The following is a 22,640-nucleotide window of genomic DNA, read 5'->3' on the forward strand; positions in this document are numbered from 1 at the left end:
CTGATTATCCATAAAACTGTGTGAAAATCAACAGGTAAAACAATACTCTGTGTATATTTCTTTGATGGAGACTCAGTAATAAAGCCAAGAACTTGAGAAAGTATGGACAGATATTGAAAATGTTCAATTTTTCATATATCTTTTTTTAAAAAAATATTTTATTTATTTACTTAACAGAGAGAGAGACAGCCAGCGAGAGAGGGAACACAAGCAGGGGGAGTGGGAGAGGAAGACGCAGGCTCCCAGCGGGGCATAGAGACTGATGTGGGGCTCGATCCCAGGACCCTGAGCTGAAGGCAGACACTTAATAACTGAGCCACCCAGATGCCCCATTTTTCATATAACTTTGTACAAGTATGAAATACACAATGGTGTCAGAATTAGTTCACTAAAGAGGATGATCCAGACAAGGACAGAATGGAAGCAAGTGTGTTATTCTAGTGAGAATTTTCCTCACTAGAAGACATGATAGGGAATGAGGATGTGTTTCATTTGTGTGTAAAATAGCTCATAATAACTGGCATTTTGCTCTGGACAATGATTTTTTTCTGAGTCATGAGAGTTCAAGGCAGAGAGGTGGGGACAAGCAGTAGTGGCTACTGGTCTTGCTTTGATTCCAGGTCTCCTCTCTTTCATCTACCTACCTCTCACCATAAGAAAGGTATTCTTCATGTGATCCTGGTGTTTGTCCATGATTGCACATTGTCATTTTAAGTCAAAGACCAGAATGATACAGCATATACATTTATTGGTCTATTTCCTCTGTGTGCTTTGTACTTCACGTTGGGTGAAGAACAGGTTGGAGATAACTAATATCTTAAACTTATTTCTCAAAATAAGTATAACACCTTAAATTTCTCTATTTCTGTAAGTTTGTGAATCTTTTATACATAAATAATCTTGTTTGATCCTCATAACAATGTTTAATATAAATAGATGAATTATTTTTATACGCAATTGGCCAATGTTCTGAGCCAGGCCTTGTGCTCAGTGTCAGAGATACAGCGGTGTATGGAATGGATATGGTCCCTGGCCTCATGGGCATTATAGTCCCACACAAAAACTAGAATTATATGCCTACAAACTGTGGTGAATTGGATGAAAAAGGGATAAGGTTCTAGGAAAGAGAATAATAAGAGTGAATTATTTGTTTTCGTGAGTCATGAAGACCTTCCCTGAGAGAGTGATAATGAAAATGAGACACGAAGGACAAGAAGGGTTATATGAAACATTGGGGAAACGTTAGGGAAAAAGCTTTCCAGATCTAGCCAATCACTTTAAGGATGTTTCAAAGTCATGCATCTAGTTAGGTAGCAGAACTTAAATTTAGGAAAAAAAAATTCTGGCAATGATAATTAACATTTGTGCAGCTCTTTTCAAAGTGCTTTCATGTGTATAATCTCATTTAACAATCACACCGTGAGGTGGAAAACATGGAAAATGATTGATAGGTAGAAAATTTGCCATCCTCCTTTGACTTAGATTCCATTATTAATTGTGAGAGAAAAAGAAATCTGAGATTAGATTAAAGGCACCCTGAGTGACACATGAATTGTTTGTAGGTAAAATATTCAATAAGATATTTCCCATTTGAACAATGTTGAGAATGAAAGCATCATGCAAAAAGTCAGAAGCATGTGATTAGAGACTAGTCATTTACCTTTATTGCACCTTTACTGTGTTTGCACTTAGTGTGAGATATTTTAAGAAGAAAAATGACTTCATGGAGAAATAAGTTTTCAAACATTGTAATTCTCTCATTCTCTTCGGGTACGAGGTGCTTCGAGAGCCGTGGGCTTTGGTGCAGACATGGCCAAGACCAAGAACCACACCATGCACAATCGGTCATGAAAATGGCACAGAAACAACAAGAAAGATATGAAGATCTGAATCTCATAAGGGGTTAAACCCCAATTTCCTGAGGAACATGTACTTTACCAAGAAGCACAAGAAAAGGGGCCTGAAGAAGATGCAGGCCAATAGTGCCAAGGCCATGAATACACGTGCCAAGGCTATCAAAGCCCTTGGTAAGCCCAAAGAGGTTGAGCCCAAATCCCACAGGGTGGCAGCTGCAAGCTCAATCGACTTGCCTACATCGCTCACCCCAGACTCAGAAACATGCTTGTACCTACATTGCCAAGAGTCTCTGGCTCTACCAGCCAACAGCCAAGGCCCAGACTTCTGCTGCAGCTCAAACACCCACAAAGACTCCATTGTAGAGGCTTCCGGCTGCTGATGTGAGGATGGAAGGCCTGGTTTGACCCTTGGATTTCTGTCTGCATGGAGTGGCTGTCTTCCTGTGCTATTTGTACAAATAAAACTGTGGCAGGATATGTCCAAAAAATTCTCAAGATCTTTCAGTGAAGACTTCGTATATACACATGCATATTTGAATATTTCTAGGCAATGTACGTGTGTGTCTCTAAGCATTATATACTATATATGTGCAAATGTATAGAAATAAATAATATTCTTCTACTTATTTTAAAATGTATCTATATTCAACTGATTAAAAATGTTTTAATTAATATATTCTGTACCAAATTTCTCTCCATCTATTAAAAATGACAATACATACTAGTTTATCTAAAATGTTGCTAAATAAATTAACAAATCTTAGTAAAACCTCTGACTAAAGAAACACCATTAAAGTACACTATTATGCTGAAACAACTGTATATCCATGTGCAAGAAATGAATCTAGATGTTCACCTTATACTCTTCACAAAAATTAAGTCAAAATGGATAATAGGCCTTAATATAAAATTTGAAACTCTAAAACACTTAAATGATACCATAGGAAGAAAACCTAGATGACCTTGACTATAGTGACCTTTTTAGATACAACATCAAAGACACAATATGACAAAGAAATAATTGATAGCTAGACTTCATTAAAATTAATGAACTCAATAAAATCTTCTGCTCTGTGAAAGACAATGTCAAGAAAATAAAAAGACAAACTTCAAACTGGGAGGAAATATTTCCAAAAAAATATCTGTTAATGACAGTTATCCAAAATATGCAAAGAACATCTAAATTCAATAATAAGAAAACAAACATCTAGATTAAAAATGAGTCAAAGACTAACATATATCTCGCCAATGGAGATACACAAATGGCAAATAAGCATATGAGAAGATGCTTCACATCGTATATCATGGGGAAATACAAATTAAAACAACAATGAGATACCACTACACCTTTATTATATTGGCCAAAATCCGGAACACTGACAATAGCAAATGCTGACAAGGATGTGGAGCAAGAATAACTCTCATTCGTTGCTAATAAGAATTAAAAATGGTGTAACTACTTGGGAAGACAGTTTGGAAATTTCTTACAAAAGTAAACATACTCGGGGCACCTGGGTGTGTCTGTTGGTTTTGTCCAACTCAGTATCAGCTCAGCTCATGGTCTCCCAGTTGTGGGATCAAGCCCTGTATTGGGCTCTGTGCTGATTGCTGAGTCTGACTCAAATTTTTTCTCCCTCTCCCTCCCACTGTCTCTCTCTCTCAAATAAATAAATAAAATTAAAAAAAAAAAAGAGTAAACATACTCTTACTATATGATCCAGAAATCAGGATCTTTGTTACTTGCCCAAAGGAGTTGAATATTAATGTTCATACAAACATCTGCACACAAATGTTTATAGCAGCTTTATTCATAATGCCAAAACTTGGAAGCAACTGATATGTTCTTTAGTAGGTAAAAGGATAAAAAGACTATGGTCCATCCAGAAAATGGAATTTTGTTAAACACTAAAAAGAAATGAGTTATCAGGAGATACAAAGATATAGAGGAAACTTAAATGTCTACTACTAAGTGAAAGAAACCAAGTCTGAAAAGGCTACACACAGTATGATTCTAACTATAGAATCTAACTATAGTATTCTGGAAAAGGCACAATTATGGAGACAATAGAAAGATCAGTGGTTGCCAGGGATTGTGGTGGCAAAATGAATAAGCAGAGCACAGAGGATTTTTAGATCAGTGAAAATATTGGTCTGTATAATATTGAAATGATCGGCATATGCCATCATCCATTTGTCCAAACCCATAGAAAATACAACAGCAAAAATGAACTCTAAGGAGGACTATGGATGCTGGGTGACTGTGGTGTGTCAATATAGGTTCATCCTTGGTTAAAAAAAAAAAATGTACCATCCTGTTGAATAATGTTGATAAGGAGAAGAGTATGTATGTGTGAATACAGGGAGTATATGGGAAATCTCTATGCCTTTCTCTCAATTTTCTTGTAAACCTAAAACTACTCCCCAAAAAAATGAAATCTCTAAAAAAAAATACATTACTGAATTTCAAAATCATCAAGCTGTGTATTTTTTGAAGTTATTCATGTACTTAGACTTTCAAAATGTTATTTTTGTATGAACATTCTGTGTATTTTATGCTCAAATGTAGAATGCACACCTATCCATTAGATTGCATATGTTTCTCACATACCATCCAAATCATCTCCTTTTCTACACCCTTGAGCTTTTATGGTCTTTTCTCCACTCAGGAATAGAGTGGTATTTTAAAACATACTGAGCTTGCAAATCAAAACCACAATGAGATACCACCTTACACCACTTAGAATGGCTAAAGTTAATAAGACAGGAAAAAAACAAATGTTGGCAAGGATGCAAAGAAAGGGGAACCCTCTTATGCTGTTGGTGGGAATGAATGCAAGCTAGTGCAGCCACTCTGGAAAACAATATGGAGATTCCTCAGGACATTAAAAATAGAGCTACCTTATGACCCAGCAATTGCACTACTGGGTATTTACCCCAAAGATATATATGTAGTGAAAAGAAGGAGCACATGCACCCCAAGGTTCATGACAGCAAGGTCCATAATAGCCAAACTGTGGAAGGAGCCGAGATGACCTTCAATAGATGAATGGATAAAGAAGATGTGGATCATATATACAATGGAACATTACTCAGCCATCAGAAAGGATGAATGTCTACCATTTACATCAAGATGGATGGAACTGGAGGGTATTATGGTAAGTGAAATAAGTCAATCAGAAAAACACAATTATCATATGGTTTCACTCATATGTGGAACATAAGGAATAGTGCAGAGGACAACTGGGGTTGGGGGAAAACTGAATGGAAAGAAATCAGAGAGGGAGACAAACCATATGAGATTCTTGACTCCAGGAAACAAACTGAGGGTCATGGAAACGGAGGTGAGTGTGGGGATAGGGTAACCGGGTGATGGGCATTAAAGAGGGCACGTGATATGATGAGCACTGGGTGATATACTCAACTAATGAATCATTGAGCATGCCTTGGCTAATTGAATTTTTTAAAAAATTGCATAAAATTTATTAAAAACATATGCATAAAATGAGTTAGAAGATTACCTGCATGCAGATGTGTAGAAATGCTAAGTATGATTGGTTACTTTAATTGTCGCTATGATATTTAATTGCCAAGTTCAAAATACGGTGCTGGCAGCCCACCTCCCTCACAGCAAAAGCTAATGTGTTTCAGGGGCCCACAACATCATGTTCTTTGCACTCGTATTTCATCTCTCACTACTTCCTGCGTGCACACTCCACTACAGCCAAGGTGTCAGCTTTCTTTCATAGAACACACCACAAGTTCTCCTATCTCAGGGACATTATACTTGCTCCCCCTGCCTGGCTTGCACTGTCCTTCTCTTCAGAACTCTGGTCAAATGCCACCTGAGCAGAGATTTTCTTCACACTATTTAAAAGTTGAACTCACGCTCTCCCCATCTCGTCTCTTCTTTTACTCTGTTTTACTATACTTCATGATGTTTATTGCCATCTGACAAATAATTTTATTATTACTATTGTTATTATTAGTTTTACCTCTACTGTAATATAAACACATGAAGTCAGGGTTTTTGTCTATCCGCGTGTGTGTGTGTGCACGCACATGTGTATGCCCACATGCTATAATCCTAGTCTAGGGGAAAGTGGGTGCTCAGTAAATATTTGTTGAATGGCCAAATGAATGAAAATATTACAACAATGTGTTATAGAAAGAAATTCTGATAAGTTTTAGTCTCATAGTTGATACCTATCTATATAAATAGCTTTTTTTAAGTAAGACTAAGACCATGCTAGCGGTTATTCTAGCACTTTCCCCTGGGGTAACAGTGATGTAGTCAGCATTCACAGTGCAGAAGCAAACAGTGAAGTAAAGAGGTAAAGAGGATTTTACCCAAGGTCTTCTTTTGTGTAATTCAACTTAATGGTGTTGAGTTTTAGAAATGTACTCAATGTTTTATAGAGAGATACTCATACTATGCCTTTTTATGCATGAAAATAAAATATAGTGTATTCAAGTTAAACAGAAGAAAAAGACATGACAGATAATATTTCAAACGATATAGAAGAAGCATAAGATACCAGCCTGGAGCAGGAATGAAACCCTCATTTGGTCAAGATGGAGATCTTTACTTAAACATCATTCATCTCCTATTACAAGGAGTTGCCAACACTAATAAATACAATGGGAACAGCAGCCTATTTTCAGAGAAGTACACCCATTCATGTACTTTTTAATTCCCCAACGAAGAGGAAAAAAATCAGACTATTAGACTGGTAAAGGTCCTGTGAGGTCGCCAACAATCGCTCATTAGCAGAACAGGAAGCTGACACCTAGAACCATGAGAAAGACACATGAGGGGAGGAGCCAAGGCTAGCTTGCTGTTTGCTCCCGGTTATCAGTCCCCGCCACACCACTGAGCCCTCATTCTCATCAGCATGCAGAATAAAATTACAAGTCAATCAAAATAAATCTGACAAGTGATAAATAAGTATGGGCAAGGGCAAAGCAGTTTGTATCAGGCAACAAGAAGATAAACACAATAATTCACAATAAACAGAATAATAAGAGTGGCTTAGAAGGAATGGTGATAAATTCGCACATTCAGAAGTGCCAAAAATGTTCTTGTTTGGGCAAGTATCTGTTGATCCTAATCATTTGACATCAAAAGTTATTAATTTTTACAGTTTTAGGTGGCCCAAAAGCTATCTTCATATTTGGATAGGCCTGTTTGCTAAAAACCTTATGGCGAACTTCATGGGTTTTTTGTTTTGTTTTGTTTTGTTTTTTACTTTTATGTGTAAAGTTAGCTTATAATAACTGACATAAATATTTATGCTTGAATTCACATTTATGGAAATGTCTCCAGTGTAATTGGAGATAAAATGAAGAATCACAAGAATATAAAGTGCATTTTTCAACAGATCTTTTAACAGTAAATCTCGGAAGATTTGCATTGAATATTTCGCTTGATTGTAACAGAATGTTTGTGGCTAGATAATCCTTTAGGGCTAATCATCTCTTCTTTAAAAATATGAAGCAGAAAGCCTAATCCTTGTTTCTTCATGTGCCAGCTGTTTGACCTCAGACAAGTTACTTGGTAAATCTCTCAGCAAAATCTTTTCTCCATACATTAAATGGGGGTAATGATAACGTCTATCTCAAGGAATTGTGATGAGGATTTATTGATTTAGTATATATATGAAGTACTTAGAACAATGCCTGGCACATGGTAAGTACAGTTACTACTATTACTGTTACTACCATTACTGTTGGAAGTTCTTGTTTCGGCCATTCACGGTACTGGGGAATACAAGACTTTTATTCAGTTATTCAGAAGTTTTGTCCCTCTACTTTGCTTTACTTCTAAACCTAGACTCTCTCTTACATCAAAGAAAGGGAGCCAGAAAAGAAAAGGAGGACGATAGTAAGGGTAGAAAGAGAAGGAAGAAGAGATGACAAAGAGCAAGAGGAAGTAAAAGAACTGCAAGAAGAATCCAGGCAAGAATTGGGAGGAGAGGAGGGGCAGATACAGAGAAGGCAGGAAGGGGAGAAACCCAGAAATGCATTCGGAGAGTAGCCAGATCTCTCTGTTAAAGTAACAGGACCGGTGTCTCTTTGGCATCCTAGCCAATGGAAACTCAAAGCAGGTTCTCTGGTTTAGCATGGGTTTGACCCATATGGGCTCAGATTGGTATCTTTAAAGAATGGGCTGCAAAGTCCTCCAGCTTTCAATCCCTGGAGGAGGTGACACCAAACTGTCACTTCCCAGGACTGCAAAGGAAGCTACAAGTCCTTCCCTTCTGATGCCTTGTATGAATGTCAGTCCGGACCAGGGGACATGTAAAAGGACTATCACTGGACTCAACCGCATGGTTAACTATTTTCCAAATTGCCATGCTAAGTGAATTGTGCTTACCTGGAAGTTTTATCAAGATTTGCAAAATCATGTGGTATATGGAGGGGGGAATCATAGATTGTATTATGGTTTAATAGCTGGACCCAAATTTCAAGAGTTACATGCAAAATGAGTCCAGATGCTAGCAGGAGGAATATCTGATACATCATGTAATTTTTAAATAATTGCATTTAATCTGAGATAAAAATATGTAACACTGTAACATAATGAGAAACACTCACACACCTTGGAAAGAGACGATGAAAGCAGGAAATCGAGGAGCTTATTTGCAGGCATGTTGATTCATACAGATGAGGTACTGAAAATAATTACATAGAAATTCAGGAAAAAGCATAGGCATTGTGAGAAGCTGACATTTTGAGATAGACATATATTTTAAAAGACTGACATCTATTAGATTAGAAATATCTATAAATGAATTAAAATTGATTTCAACAAAATTTTGGAGATGATGAAGAACTACAGAAATAAATACCATGTTAAATTCAGAACAAGCTTTATTTTTTTAACTCTTTTATTTTTATTTTATTTTTATTTTTTACAGCTGAGAGTAGGAAGCAAAATTGTAGTTCACTCTTAATTATAGAGTTGCAAAAGCAATGCTGTAATTAGAGCTGTGAAAATTGTCTGGCGACAGATTTTCTTTGTAGTTTGAAGGAGTGAAAAATCCTATTGATAGTATTTGATACGAGTTTCATCAAAGTGCACTAAGGGGATACACTAACTTCTTAATACTTCTCCAACACTTTGAATGTGGCAACTGCTAATTGTCATCATTTTAGTATGTGGTTGCCACTTTTAAATATTCAGGCTTGCGTTTATAAAAGGTTTACTGCTTTTCTTTTTTATATATCTAGAACTTCACATTTAGATTAGAGAAGTGAACAGGGTATAAATAACAACTGATCCCTAGAGTCAAAGCCTTTAGACCCTAATTTTTATATTGCGTCAAAGTTACTCAGTGCTTGTAGTAGACTTTGAATGATTTGTAACTAGTTATCATCCAATCAATTTCCTGATTTCAACAGAGCTTACCCAAATAATGTAAGACGGATAGCTAACAATCTGTGATCTCAAAGTCTTTAAGAATGTTAATGGCAGCCTGTTCCGGTGTTGATTATTTTTGAGAGAATGGCTAATTCTCTAATCTATTATAATGTATTCAGTGAGTCGACTAAGTGGAACTCCAGAAATAAGATGAACTTAATTTTTTTGAAGATGAATTTAATTTTGATTTAAACATTTTGATTTTAAAATTAAATTTGTTGATTTGGTCCTCCTAGTTTTATTAATGTAAGCTTAAAAATATGGAGATATATTTTTTTCCATATCTTCTCAGCTTATGATGCAAGCAGGAGGGTATTAATTACGTTCTGGTCACATACTAAAGTTTCTGAAAATGAATGGCTTCCTTTTTCACTTTCTCTTCAACATTGTTTAAGAAACAAGGAAGAATCAGTGAAGGCATATTTGTTTTATATTAAATAAAATTAACTTGTGCTCTCTTGGAAATACCAATGAATTTTGTCCAACGGGTCTTATCATCCTAGTCAAATATATTTTTTTAATTAAAATGTCCTTGTCTTATATAGAAAAAGGCAAACCAGAGAAAACTTATCAAGTTTTCCCTTTCAAAGTTTTTTTTATTTTTTTTCAAAGCTTTTTTTTTAAAAAAAAGATTTTATTTATTTGAGAGAGAGAGAGAACATGAGTGGGGGGGGCAGAAGGAGAGGGAGAAGCAGGGAGTCTGATGTAGGACTCGATCCCAGGACCCTGGGATCATGACCTGAGTGAAAGGCAGATACTTAACTGACTGAGCCACCCAGGCACCCCTCAAGTTTTCCTTTCAAAGCACACTTATTAGAAAATTATTATGAGGGGACAGATATAAGTAACACCACATTAAACTATTCCAATAAAAATATATCCCAAGATATATTTGATAATATTTATTTATTTTATTTATAGAAATATGGGCATGGAGACATCTGTGGTTAAGGTAACATGATTTTTCTTACCCTGTGGGATGGTTATACAGGGATTTTTTTTTAACTGTATTAAACTTCATCAAGCTTATTTTTCTCTGTTATGCATACTTTAATAAATGATTTAATTTTAAAATCTTAATGGTGTTCAACATAGCTGCTTCTACGCATTTCTATGTAATTATAACCACACCTCCAGTTATTTTTGGAAATAGTTCTTACGTCTGTTTTATATCTTTGCTTAATTTGTACCATTGCCTCTTTCCTCCCTGCTAAATGGCAGCTACCTTGAAATCCTCTGAAACCATAAGACTGACTAGAGGGGCATGCTTTTTTAATCTATTTATCTATGTATTTGTCACAAAACTGAGTGCCTTTCACTTGCTGTGTCTTCAGGGGCTTTTATTGCTCAAAGCCCTCCCTACTCTCCCCTTTTTGGTTCTTCTCTGGGGTCTTTGTTGTTCAAAATCTTTTTCGGTCTCATATTTTGCTGTTTGGGCTGCAGGAAAAATTGGCCTTTCTACCCTGGGAAGAGCTTAAGTTCTGGGGTCTCTACATTGTCCTCAATTTGTTTGCAGAAGAGCTGGTTCGTTCCCCACCTCATTGCTTTCTGGAATATCATGTGGAATCAAGAAGAAGCCAACATATGCCAAATGCTGACTCTTTTTTCAACATCTAGGATTATACACTCAGTAGGGAGTTTGTAAGCCTTCCATTTATCTAAAACTTATCTATTATCTTTCTGCTGCTTTTCCAAATGTTTTGCTATGGTGTCAAAAGGATTTTCAGCTTTCCTGTTGACTAAATCTCTTTTCCTGTTGCCCAGTAACTGACAGCTGAGCCAAAGTCATGACTTTTATTTATTCATTTTTAGCTCTACAGCTTTAGCATGGCTTTTACACTAAATTTCTCATGTAAAAGAGGAATCTTTTTCCTTTTCCCTTTTATTTTTTTTCTAGTACTTACCCATAAAAGTTAAATAGAGCATAAATTCTTGTAATATGTCTAGGTAGTTATTTGAAAAATGACATATAGTATCTATTCAGAGATTTTTTTTTTTAAATCTCAAGTCTTAATGCTAAATATCTTACTAGCTGTGGTTTAGGAATGTGGTATATGTATAAAGGAAACTTATTTTATTTTTAGACAATAGTGATTAATAGTGATTCCTTGACATTTGTTCATAAAACTTTTAATTGTAAAAATACTCTTGATTTTTGTCTTTTGTGTTTAACAAAATTAAATTAGTCACACATATTAGTTTATGTAAAAGAAACTAAGAATTTATTTAGACTTACCCACGTAGGTGGCAAGGTGTATTTATGCTGTGTTAGAAGGAAAACTGGGGGGTGCCTGGGTGGCACAGCGGTTAAGCGTCTGCCTTCGGCTCAGGTCGTGATCCCGGCGTTACGGGATCGAGCCCCACATCAGGCTCCTCCGCTATGAGCCTGCTTCTTCCTCTCCCACTCCCCCTGCTTGTGTTCCCTCTCTCGCTGGCTGTCTCTATCTCTGTCGAATAAATAAATAAAATCTTTAAAAAAAAAAAGAAGGAAAATCTATATGACATTTTAAGAGAAAATCTAAGTATGTCAATAAAGAAGATGATTTTGCAAAACTTATCCCACAGAGAAGCACATCAAGCCTTTTAAAGCAAATGTCAGGATTAGTTGACAGAATGAAAGATGTCACAGAGGTGATTTATTATTTTTTTCCTTCTGTTATTACAAATAAACCACCTACAATCACTGGGTAAATGAAGCAGGTACGTGAAATCAAATATATTTTATAATTGAGAAACCGAGATGGTTACTCTGTCATGTTACCTTAGAAATGTTTCAAAATCAATTTCAAGTGCCTATTTTTTATGAAAACAAAAATAAATTAAATTAAAACGTGTAAAGCAACTTCACAAGTTTAATGAGCTTGATGTAGAGTTCCTGGAATTCAGTGACTTTTGAGGGCTTATTAGTATTAAGAATGGGCTTGAGGCAAAGTTAAGAAACAGAAATAATGCCCAAAAAAGAGGGGGAGGTGGTGGGATAAGAGAAATAAAGCTAAAAATTGAAAAAGATTCATTCAAAAAGGCACCATTAACTAGGTCTAATAGGCAAGAACTATAATATATCAAACCTAAAAACAATGGTTGGGATGCCTGGGTGGCTCAGTCATTAAGCGTCTATCTTCTGCTCGGGTCATGATCCCAGGATCCTGGGATCCAGCCCCGCATTCGGCTCCCTGCTCATCTGGAAGCCTGCTTCTCCCTCTCCCATTTCCCCTGCTTCTGTTCCCTCTCTCGCTGTGTCTTTCTCTGTCAAATAAATAAAATCTTTAAAAATAAATAAATAAACGAACAAACAAACAAACAAGAGAGAAATACAAAAGCTGTGTTTAACATTTTTTATTTAATTTTCTTTTAAAATTTTATTATTTTAAAAAATGTTCAATGACTAGGTTTCAAGAATGAGTCACCAATCCTATAGATGCAAGGCTGAAAGCAAAGGATTTTCCCAGTCGAGAGCAATAGCATTCATTTTAAAAAGGATCTTAAATACGAATAGGCATGATCTCACAAGAGGCCATTCTCACTGCCTGTCTTCTTCCCTTGCAATGCTCAGAGAGGACATGCCTGAGGCCACAGCGAATGAGCGGTCCTACTTCATGACTTAGAAGGAAACTCCTGGACTGTGCTTTCCTATTCTCCAATTATAAAATTTTGGTCATTAAATTTCCCAACCTTCAGCTTTCCTCATGAAGATATTAACGACTCCATTTCTGGGTGTTTCTGAGAACCAAATGAACAATTTATCACTATACTAGAACATACCAGCTGTAACCAAACTCATAAACAAGTGAGATGCATCAGATGAACAGAAAAAGACTATATTCTCTGTCCATATCAACACAGTCTGTCCTGACCCAGGGGTGAAATCTAGGAAAGCCTTACTGGTCATTCTCAGATAATGAAAAAAAAAAAAAATCCCCTTCAGAATTTCAAGATTCAAAACTACTCTCATTTCCTTAATTAAAATGTGTGTTCCACACAATGGCCAAATTTCGGAGTTTACTTAGAGTTAAAATCATTTTTCTTTCCTAGCACAGACTTGGTTATGGCCGGAACTTGAGATGGAAACATGGAAATGGGGTGGGGGTGGGGGGACAAAGAATGCAATTGGCATCTTCTGTCTTGAGAAGGCCTGCTCCTCCTTCACCTTCCTAAGCTACGACCCCCACTGTGTCGCGGCAAAAGTGAGGAAAAGGGCCAGGATACTGAGAGGGTCTTACTGGCCGTGGTTAGAGGAGACACACTGGGGGCTTGGCAGGCATTTATGGGAAGAGCTTCATTCTTGGAGAATGTCTCACTCTCTCTCTCCATCCCACCCTTCCTCTAGATATTCTGGCAGCAAGCCCACCTGAAACACAAATATTCTACTTCTTGTTGGTCAGAGGATAGCTGTTTCCCTTTCACAGTCCCTTCCTCTGCTGTAATGGGCTACATCCTCAAACTGCTTGCTCCTTAGGATTTTTGCTAATATTGAGGTAGATACCTACCCCCTTCCGATTGCCCACTGCAAACTCCTGAGAATACTTATAAAGTCCTCACCATGGCCTCTTTGGAGCCCTCTTCATTACTTTTCTATAAGGAGGAAGCACACAGACAACTCTCTCCACTAAAATTCCCTTTCTTATACTCTACTTGTCTCTTGATGTTTCCAGATTCTTCTATAGGCTGGAGCTGGGAGTTAGCTGTAGGTAACACATTTAGTTGTATACATTTGAATAAATAATCTAGTCTTTGGAGGCGGTGAGTATGTTCTAGTTACCTATTATAGTCTAACAAAACTTAGTGGCAATGACAATTTATAATTATTTCTTAGCATTCTGTGATTTTTTGGCTCAGCTGGAGAATTCTTGTTTGAGATCTCTCATGGGTTTGTGTCAAGTAACAGCTCAGACTAGCATTATCAGAAGGCCCCGCCAGACAGGAAGCAGAAGCTGCCAGGGCTGTAAGGGACCGTATCTGGAAGTGAATGAAATTTTATTGGTTATAGCAATAATAAGTCCTGTTCAGACTTGATTAAAGGGGTAGAGGGGTGGATGCCATCTTTGCATGCAGAAGTCACAAGTTGAAGAGCAAGTGACATGGGAGATATTGTAGCCATATTTGGCAGATATTTGGAAAATACAATCTGCCATCGAGTACTTGCTGCTAATATCCTTGAAGCATACTTGGAGCAGAAACTTTTCAGTTTAAGTTCCTGACATGTAGTCATTCAGAGGATGTTAGTTACCTATTCGTCCACACCATCCACATTTTACTATATCTTTCATGATGCTAAGATGATTTGATTATCCTCTTAGTTACAAACCTTGTGAGTGTCTCAAAGGGTAGAAGTCAAATTGTTCACAATATTTGGAACAAGTATCCCATGAAACATTATGCAGGAGGAAATCGTTTGGAATGGAAGAGAAGAGAAATTTATTTTCCTTTATCCTCAGAGTTTAATTTATTTTCTTGAAAATTAACATGCATTTTTGGTGCAGAATGTTATGAATTCTAACATATACATAGATTTGTGTGGTCATGACTACCACAATCAGAATTCAGAACAATTTCATGGCCTCCCCTGCAAAACTGTTTTCTGCTATCCCTTTGCAGTCACACCCTCCCTCAACTCCTCAATTTTAGCAATCCTTAATTCCTTTTTCCCCCCCTAGATTTTATTTATTTATTTGAGAGAGAGAGAGAGAGCAGGGCAGAGGGAGCAGGAGAAACAGACTCCCCACAGAGCAGGGAGCCTGACCCAGGGCTCAATCCCAAGACCCTGGGACCATGACCTGAGTTGAAGGCAGCCATTTAACCGACTGAGTCACCCAGGTGTCCCATCAACCCCTAATTTCTTTTCCATCATTGTAGTTTTGTCTTTTTCAGGATGTCAAATACATGGAAGTATATAGTATATATATATATATATTATAACTCTTTGAGACTAACTTTTTTTACTCAGCATAATTCCCTTAAGATCTATCTGAGTTGTTGTGTGGATGCCTAACTCACTCCTTTTTATCTCGGAGGATTAGCTGGTTGTATGAATGTAGCACGGTTTATCCAGTCCCTTGTGGAAGACCTTTGTACCGTTTCTAGTTTTTGACAATTGTGAATAGAAATGTTATGAACATTAATATACAAGCTTTTGTATAAACATTAAGTTTTAATCCTTCTGAGTAAATTTCTAGGACTGAGATTGCTAGGTCATGAGGTAAGTATAGATTTAAATTCCTAAGACACTGCCAATCTCTTTTCCAGGATGGCTGTCTCATTTTTGCATTCCCATTAACAATATAAGAGAGTTCTCATTGTCCTCACCAGTACCTCCTGTTATCAGCAATATGTATATTATACAAATATATATATAGTAATATATCATTTTAATGAGTCTATTAGGTAAATAGTAGTGTCTCATCATGATTTGAATGTGTAATTCTTGAATATCTAATGATGAATATAATTTTATGTACTATTTTACATTCATTTATTCTCCTCAGTCAAGTGTCTGTTCAAAGTTTTGTCCATTTGTTAACTGAACTGTTTCTTTTCTTTTCTTTCTTTTTTTGTTTTTAATATTTTATGTATTTATTTTAGGGAGAGAAAGAGAGCAAGAGGAGGAGCAGAGGGAGAGGAACAAGCAGACTCCTGGCTAAGCACAGAGCCCAAAGGATGCGGGGCCCAATCCAGGACCCTGGGATCATGGCCTGAACCGAAATCAGGAATCAGACACTTAACCGACTGAGCCACCTCGTCACCCCAAGAGCTGTTTATTTTTTTAATGTGGAGTTTAAGTATTTTTTATATATACTAGATACACATTTTTCATTAAACATGTGATTGGCAAATATCTTCTACCAGTTTCTGACATTCTTTTTTTTTCTATTAACAGTATCTTTAGCAGAGCAAATTCTTTGACCTTGTTTAAGAAGTTCTTGCCTAACCCTATGGCATAAAGTTTTCTTCAATGGATTTTTCTTTTGTTTTATATTTTAAACTAAAATTTATAATTGATTTTGAGTTAATTTTTATATAAGGTATCAAGTTGAAAATAAGGTTCTTTTTTTCTGTACATTTAACTGTTTTAACATCATTTGCTGAAAAGGCAAACTTTTTTTCCCATTTATTTGCCTTTATACTTAAAAAAAAATCATTGGTCATATTTGTTTGGGTCTGTTTCTGGACTCTGTTCTGCTCTATCAACCCATGTGTTTATCTCTTTACCAAGTCTGTACTTTCATATTCACCATAGCTGTACAGAGAGTCCTAAATCTAGGTAGCCTGATTCCTCCATCTTTGATCTTCCTTTATTAAAATTGTTTTGGCCAATCTACTTCTTATACCAGTTCATTGGTATTTCCATATAAATTTTCAAGTGATCTTGTCTTTATCTACCAAAATCTTGCTGAAAGGGAGTTGATTATAATCATGATAAATCCCTAGAACAGTTTAGGGAGAATTGACAGCATTAACATGCTGAGTCATCTGATCAATTTCAGATTGTATCCTGCAACCTGGATCCAAAGTATAAAAATTTAAGAAAAATGACAAACAATATGCTAAGTGAAGTAACTAGAAGAAATTAGTTAGTCCTTAACTCTACTTGATTTAGTCCTAAATGTATATTTAGTGCATATGTCATCTATATATTTAGATAACCTGTCATGCTTTCTTCTTTTTAGGATCTTCCTTACAAGGAGGATTATATGAGCATTGTTTTTACTATGTAAATTATAAAATTAGATACCTATTAAATTTGTGTTAGAATTAATGTACTGTCATCTTGTTATAGCCTGGTGATTGCTAGGAACCTCTGGCCTCTGCAACCACCACATCTCTAATAATTGTAGCCAGTAGAGTACAGAGAGGCTTAGCTGTCTTCATTTTAATTTTACTTCTAAACTTTTATCATTATCTCTCATCATGTCAAGCAGGTGGAATGAATAATAGCTTCCATCTGCGACATTCAGTGGCTTATGAAATTCTAAGGTTGATTTAGAGTGATGCTATTGGCCCACATCCCATATGTTATTGTGTGGTTCATAATAATAACACTGGCTTATCATTTCTCATCCCCATACAAGATTTAATCTTATAAAATCATACTGCTGCTGTGCCATATGGACAATATAATTATGCACATTTCCATTTTGTATTTCAATTTGCAACTGTGAGTATTCTAAATTGTATACTCTTCTAATCTGCATGTGTATCCCAAATATTAGTAAAGCTATGTTTAAGGTGCATTTAATAATGATAGCAGGCTTCTATCTTTAGTGATGGTTCATGTGGGAGTATTTGAATAAAGCTGGCATGATTTTCCTTCAGAGAAACTAACAGCAGTTAGTAAGTTGATTGATCAATTTCTGGTTCCTGACATTTTGATCCATGATGTGAGCACAGGATGCTTACTTACCATCTGAATCTCCTGGGGACTTAGAACACTACTCATCAATGCATCATTCTGGTGGGAAGGGGAAATGAGGCAGCAGAGGAATAGAGAAAGCCAGTTAATTGTGGGCTCATAAAAAGGTTTAAACTCTTAGTTCTTGGCAGGGAATTAATAAGAGGAAAGAAGAAAACAACCATGGATCTGTGTTTCTGAATAATCATATTCTGCTCATCTTGATTCAAATAACACATAATTATGGATTTCCCTTTCCCTAACAAAACGTGTGCACACACACACACAAATGGATCCATCTGAAAATTTAATTCATGCAGAATTTTGATGTACTTTCGTTATGTCTAATAACATATTGATTTAAATAAGTCATAGTAGGGTGAATATCACAAGACCCAAGGTTTCTTCTTTTAGAGTTTTTAAATTTTATTCTCTTTGATCTTTACGGATCATAAAAACCTATGAAAATTCTTTGGGTCTCTCAGAGCCCTGAGAAACTGGTTATCTTGCACTGTTCCACTAGTTTTCTTTGATGGCTTTCATGTCTGGGTTCACAAAATGTTTCTGTCCAATTTCTTCCTTTAAACTTGAAGCTTTAAATTTATCATGCAGCTGCCTTGGTACTACCCTTCGGAGAAGAAAAAAAATAATTCAAAATTCCAGTGAAAAAAGTTGTGGTTTAAATTATTTTCTTCTAGTAAAATCAGTATAGTTTAAAGCTTTAAATCTTCTTAATTATCATTCTTTTTCTCTTCTAAATTGATCCATATTTTTCTTACTTTTTCTTTTATTTGATTTCTGTAATGTTCCTGTCCTGTCTAATGCACTAAAATTGTCATATTAGCCAACCATTGACTTGTTCATGTCTTCTCTGTATTTGCAATTATCTACACGGAATTTAATTTTTAGTTAATGTTACTCCTTAATATATAAAGAAGATCTAACTTCCATTTTTTTAATTCAAAAATGTATCAATTCCTACTAATGTCACTATTATCTTTAAGCCAGTGCCTTAGATTCTGAAGTATCTGTGTATGCACACACATGCGTGTGTGCATGTGTGTGTATGGTTTACAAGTGATCCGTTTCTAAGAAGACTTTAAGTAACCCATGCTTAGAACACATTGTTGATGGGGCACCTGGTGGCTCAGTTGGTTAAGCATTTACTTTGGCTCAGGTCATGATCCTAGGGTCCTGGGATCAAGTCCCACATTGGGCTCCTTGCTTTGCTCAGCAGGGAGCCTGTTTCTCCCTCTGCTTACCCCTCACCCTACTTGTGCTTTCTCTCTCTCTGACAAATGAATAAGTAAAATCTTTTTTAAAAATCTTTAAAAAAACCACATTGTTGGAAGGATAAGTAAATTAAGGGGTTAACCAAAATGAAATACATTTATAGAAAACAGAAGGAGTAAATGTTTCTAAACACTTGAAGATAAATTGATAGCTACAGCATGGCACTGAAATTTATTCTTAGTTTTCTTGGAACAAAGGAGAAGAGAAAACATTGGATTATAACCTTTCATCTGGAAGCATATGTATACATCCACAAAGACAAGATATCTCTATATCAAAATCTGAGGGAAAACAATATCCGTTCAACAAGCCTGTGATAAGAACTTATTTTTAAAAGTTATTTGTCATCAAAGTACAGATCTGCCCCTCAAAAATAAGACACTTGAGGTAAGGCCAATGTGAATGATAAAAATATAGACTTATTTGAAGACCCTACATTCCCCTGGGGGAAATGAAGGGTTTTGGCAATCGTGATTAGACCTATAGCATACCAATATTAAGATTAAAAAGAAGAATAAAAGCAAAACACTTAACAATTACAAAAAATATAGATAAAAGTTATTCTAATTCCTGAGAACTCACATCAGGATTATTGACAAAGTACCGAGCTATGGCAGTCAGAATACACATTCTAAGGGCGTTGAAGATTACTAAGCAGTCAAAACACAATGGTACCACTTAAATAGACTTTTTGGACCAGCCCCAGTGACATTCTTTAAATTCTCCAAATGAAAGAAATATTTTATAAGTTTGATTGAAAAAGAAAGTACAATTAAGAATCATCATGTACAAATCTTTTTTTTTTATTTTTTTTATTATATTATGTTAGTCACCATACAGTACATCCCTGGTTTCTGATGTAAAGTTCGATGATTCATTAGTTGCGTATAACACCCAGTGCACCATGCAATACGTGCCCTCCTTACTACCCATCACCAGTCTATCCCGTTCCCCCACCCCCTCCCCTCTGAAGCCCTCAGTTTGTTTCTCATAGTCCCTAGTCTTCATGCTTCTCAGATTCAATACGCGAGAAACAAATAAATCATAAAATGGGCAGAAGATATGAACAGACAATTTTCCAATGATGACATACAAATGGCTAACAGACACATGAAAAAATGTTCAAAATCATTAGCCATCAGGGAAATTCAAATCAAAATCACACTAAGATACCACCTTACACAAGTTAGAATGGCAAAACTTGACAAGGCAAGAAACAACAATTGCTGGAGAGGATGTGGAGAAAGGGGATCCCTCCTACATTGTTGGTGGGAATGCAAGTTGGTACAGCCACTCTGGAAAACAGTGTGGAGGTCCCTTAAAAAGTTAAAAATTGAGCTACCATGTACAAATCTTCTGATCCCAGCAGAAAGTGCCTGAGTTGAATAGGGCCGAGTAAGAACAATGGCTGCCAATGTGGGTACAGGTCATTGAGCAGAGGACCATGGTATCTGCAGAGGAGAGCCTGCCACGGTGTTCATAGCTATTGGCTTGCTACAAAGGTGATGCTTCCAGAAGCCTATTAGAGCATAGTGGTAACATATGCTGGAGTATTTCTGTCTCCTGCCTGCACTACATAAAGGAAAATATGCTTTTGGTTCACACACTTGTGTAATGGGAGTCCTATGAATATAATTTAAAGTCCCCATAACTATGGAATACGGGAATGGGGAGTTGAGAGGGGAATTTGAATGGTAGATTGCTATGATTGCTAGATTGCTATGATTTGCATTTGCAAGTTTCATTATTCTCATTACACCTATAGTCTGTTGGAAAAGCGTTCAACCAACTTTAGCAGGCATTATATCGTGCAAGAAATAAAGGTTTATTTTAGTTAAGAAATATTTATTGAGCAACTCACATATACCAAGAACAGTGCTAGAAAATGCACCGTCTCTACTCTTACAAAGCTTCATTTTGAAATGTGGGACAAACCGATTAAAAAAAAAAATAATCCCATGATTTAAAAATGGGATAAATGTAATGAAGGCAAACCTGAATAAGAAAATGGCATGATGATAGAAATAATGCAGTGGGAGATTACTTATATAGGTTTACTTATATAGGAGATTACTTCTATAGAAAGCAATGGCAAAAAGGAATCATCCTTGTAAGAGAAATATGTGTTTGTGTACATGTGTATGTAGGCAAGGTTTGGAACAGAGGACTGAGAAGAAGAAAGACTGCAATTTGCTAAGACGACACATGTGTGAAGGCCCGAAAGTAGGCACAGCCATGGGTAAGGAACTGAAAAAGGACGGTGAGCGAAGAAGGACAGAGGAATGAAGTGGTGCAAAATCCAGTTGGCTTATGACCGAAGGCTGGCATCACCAAGTTCATTTAGGGCACGATCATTATCAGTTATGTTCAACTGCAAAAGATACTGAAACATTCTGCAAATGATAGTAGTATAATCCAATTTATTTTTTTTAATATTATGATGGGATTTTGAGAAACAGCAGCTATGCCAGTGTAGTTTTCTTTCTTTTTAAAAAAATTAATCAAATTCCACAATAAAAAATACAGAGTAAAGAAAAGAGCAAAAACAAAACACATGGACAACATGGATCGAAAATTAGTTCTGGCATGTGAGCTTCTCTATACTCGACATCAAACGTAGATAACGAATGAAGAAATGGGGAAAAAGTAAACTCCACTAAGCCGAGGTGTTGAGAATAATTATAAAGAAATTGAAAATATTTAAATGCCCTGTGTGAAAGGTTATGTGCAGTCATCCAAAGGCGAACAATTTCTTAGTAAAAGTATTTTGATAACATTGGGCAGATGTTTTATATATAAATTTTACTAGGGATCGTGGAAGGTCTTTACATCAAAAGTTGTGAGATCTTTGGATTTCACAATCTAAGTTAGTTTTGTAGAGATAACTTAAGTGCATCATTTAAAAATATCTTAACTAGAGTTTTAGGAACCAATGTGGACAGATTAATAGACATCCTACAAGGAAATCTCTTCACTCAGAAGATTGTATATTAATTAGTAACTTGATAGCATGTTCATTTTGTACTTTGAGCATGTCTGGTACATTTATTATCAAGCAATACGGTGATTCAGCTCCTGACTGGAAAAAGAGTCATAGAATAATTTAATTAACTGAATGTTAGGAGAAAGAATAATATCCAAATTTAATCAAAGATTACAATCATGTACCTCACACTGAAATGTCTATTTTTAAAATTTTTAATAAATCTTTGAGAAGTTTCTTATATGGACAATTCTGGATTCTATATTGGATTAAAAGTTTTTAAAATGAAATGAGATAAAGTTTTAGATATAAGAGCAATGTCATATTTTTAGGTATTTGGGGTGCCTAATAATAAGTGGGCACTGATTTACGTTTAATGGGATGAAGCTAGTCAGTTTACATGCTTAAATAGATATCTCTGAACATCTATGTTATTGGACATAACCAAACCCAGAGTATTTTCTCCAATATCCAATTCCATTGATCGTATCCACTTATTTAGATCACTGCCTAAAAATACAAACACATCACAGGTTAGCTATTAGCACCCAGTAACAAACCTTATTAATCACATTAGCTAACCATAAAAATGAAGATCATTTGGAAATAAAATTGCTAAGCACTTAATTTTTGCTCCATATAATGCTGGTTGATTGATGATTCAGAAAAATCTCTTACTTTGTATCCTGTTACTTAATGTGA

The 22,640-nt window shown here is 35.9% G+C and overlaps 1 pseudogene; it reads left to right on the forward strand.

Annotated features, from left to right (window-relative positions):
* The first annotated feature begins 1,809 nt into the window (after nucleotides 1-1,809).
* LOC148110737 (uncharacterized) overlaps nucleotides 1,810-22,640 on the forward strand; it is a 67,670-nt pseudogene continuing 46,839 nt past the window's right edge.

The sequence above is a fragment of the Ursus americanus genome, chromosome 1 (genome assembly GCF_024610735.1).
Source record: "Ursus americanus isolate L20-20 chromosome 1, mUrsAme1.1.p, whole genome shotgun sequence".
Lineage (NCBI taxonomy): Eukaryota > Metazoa > Chordata > Mammalia > Carnivora > Ursidae > Ursus > Ursus americanus.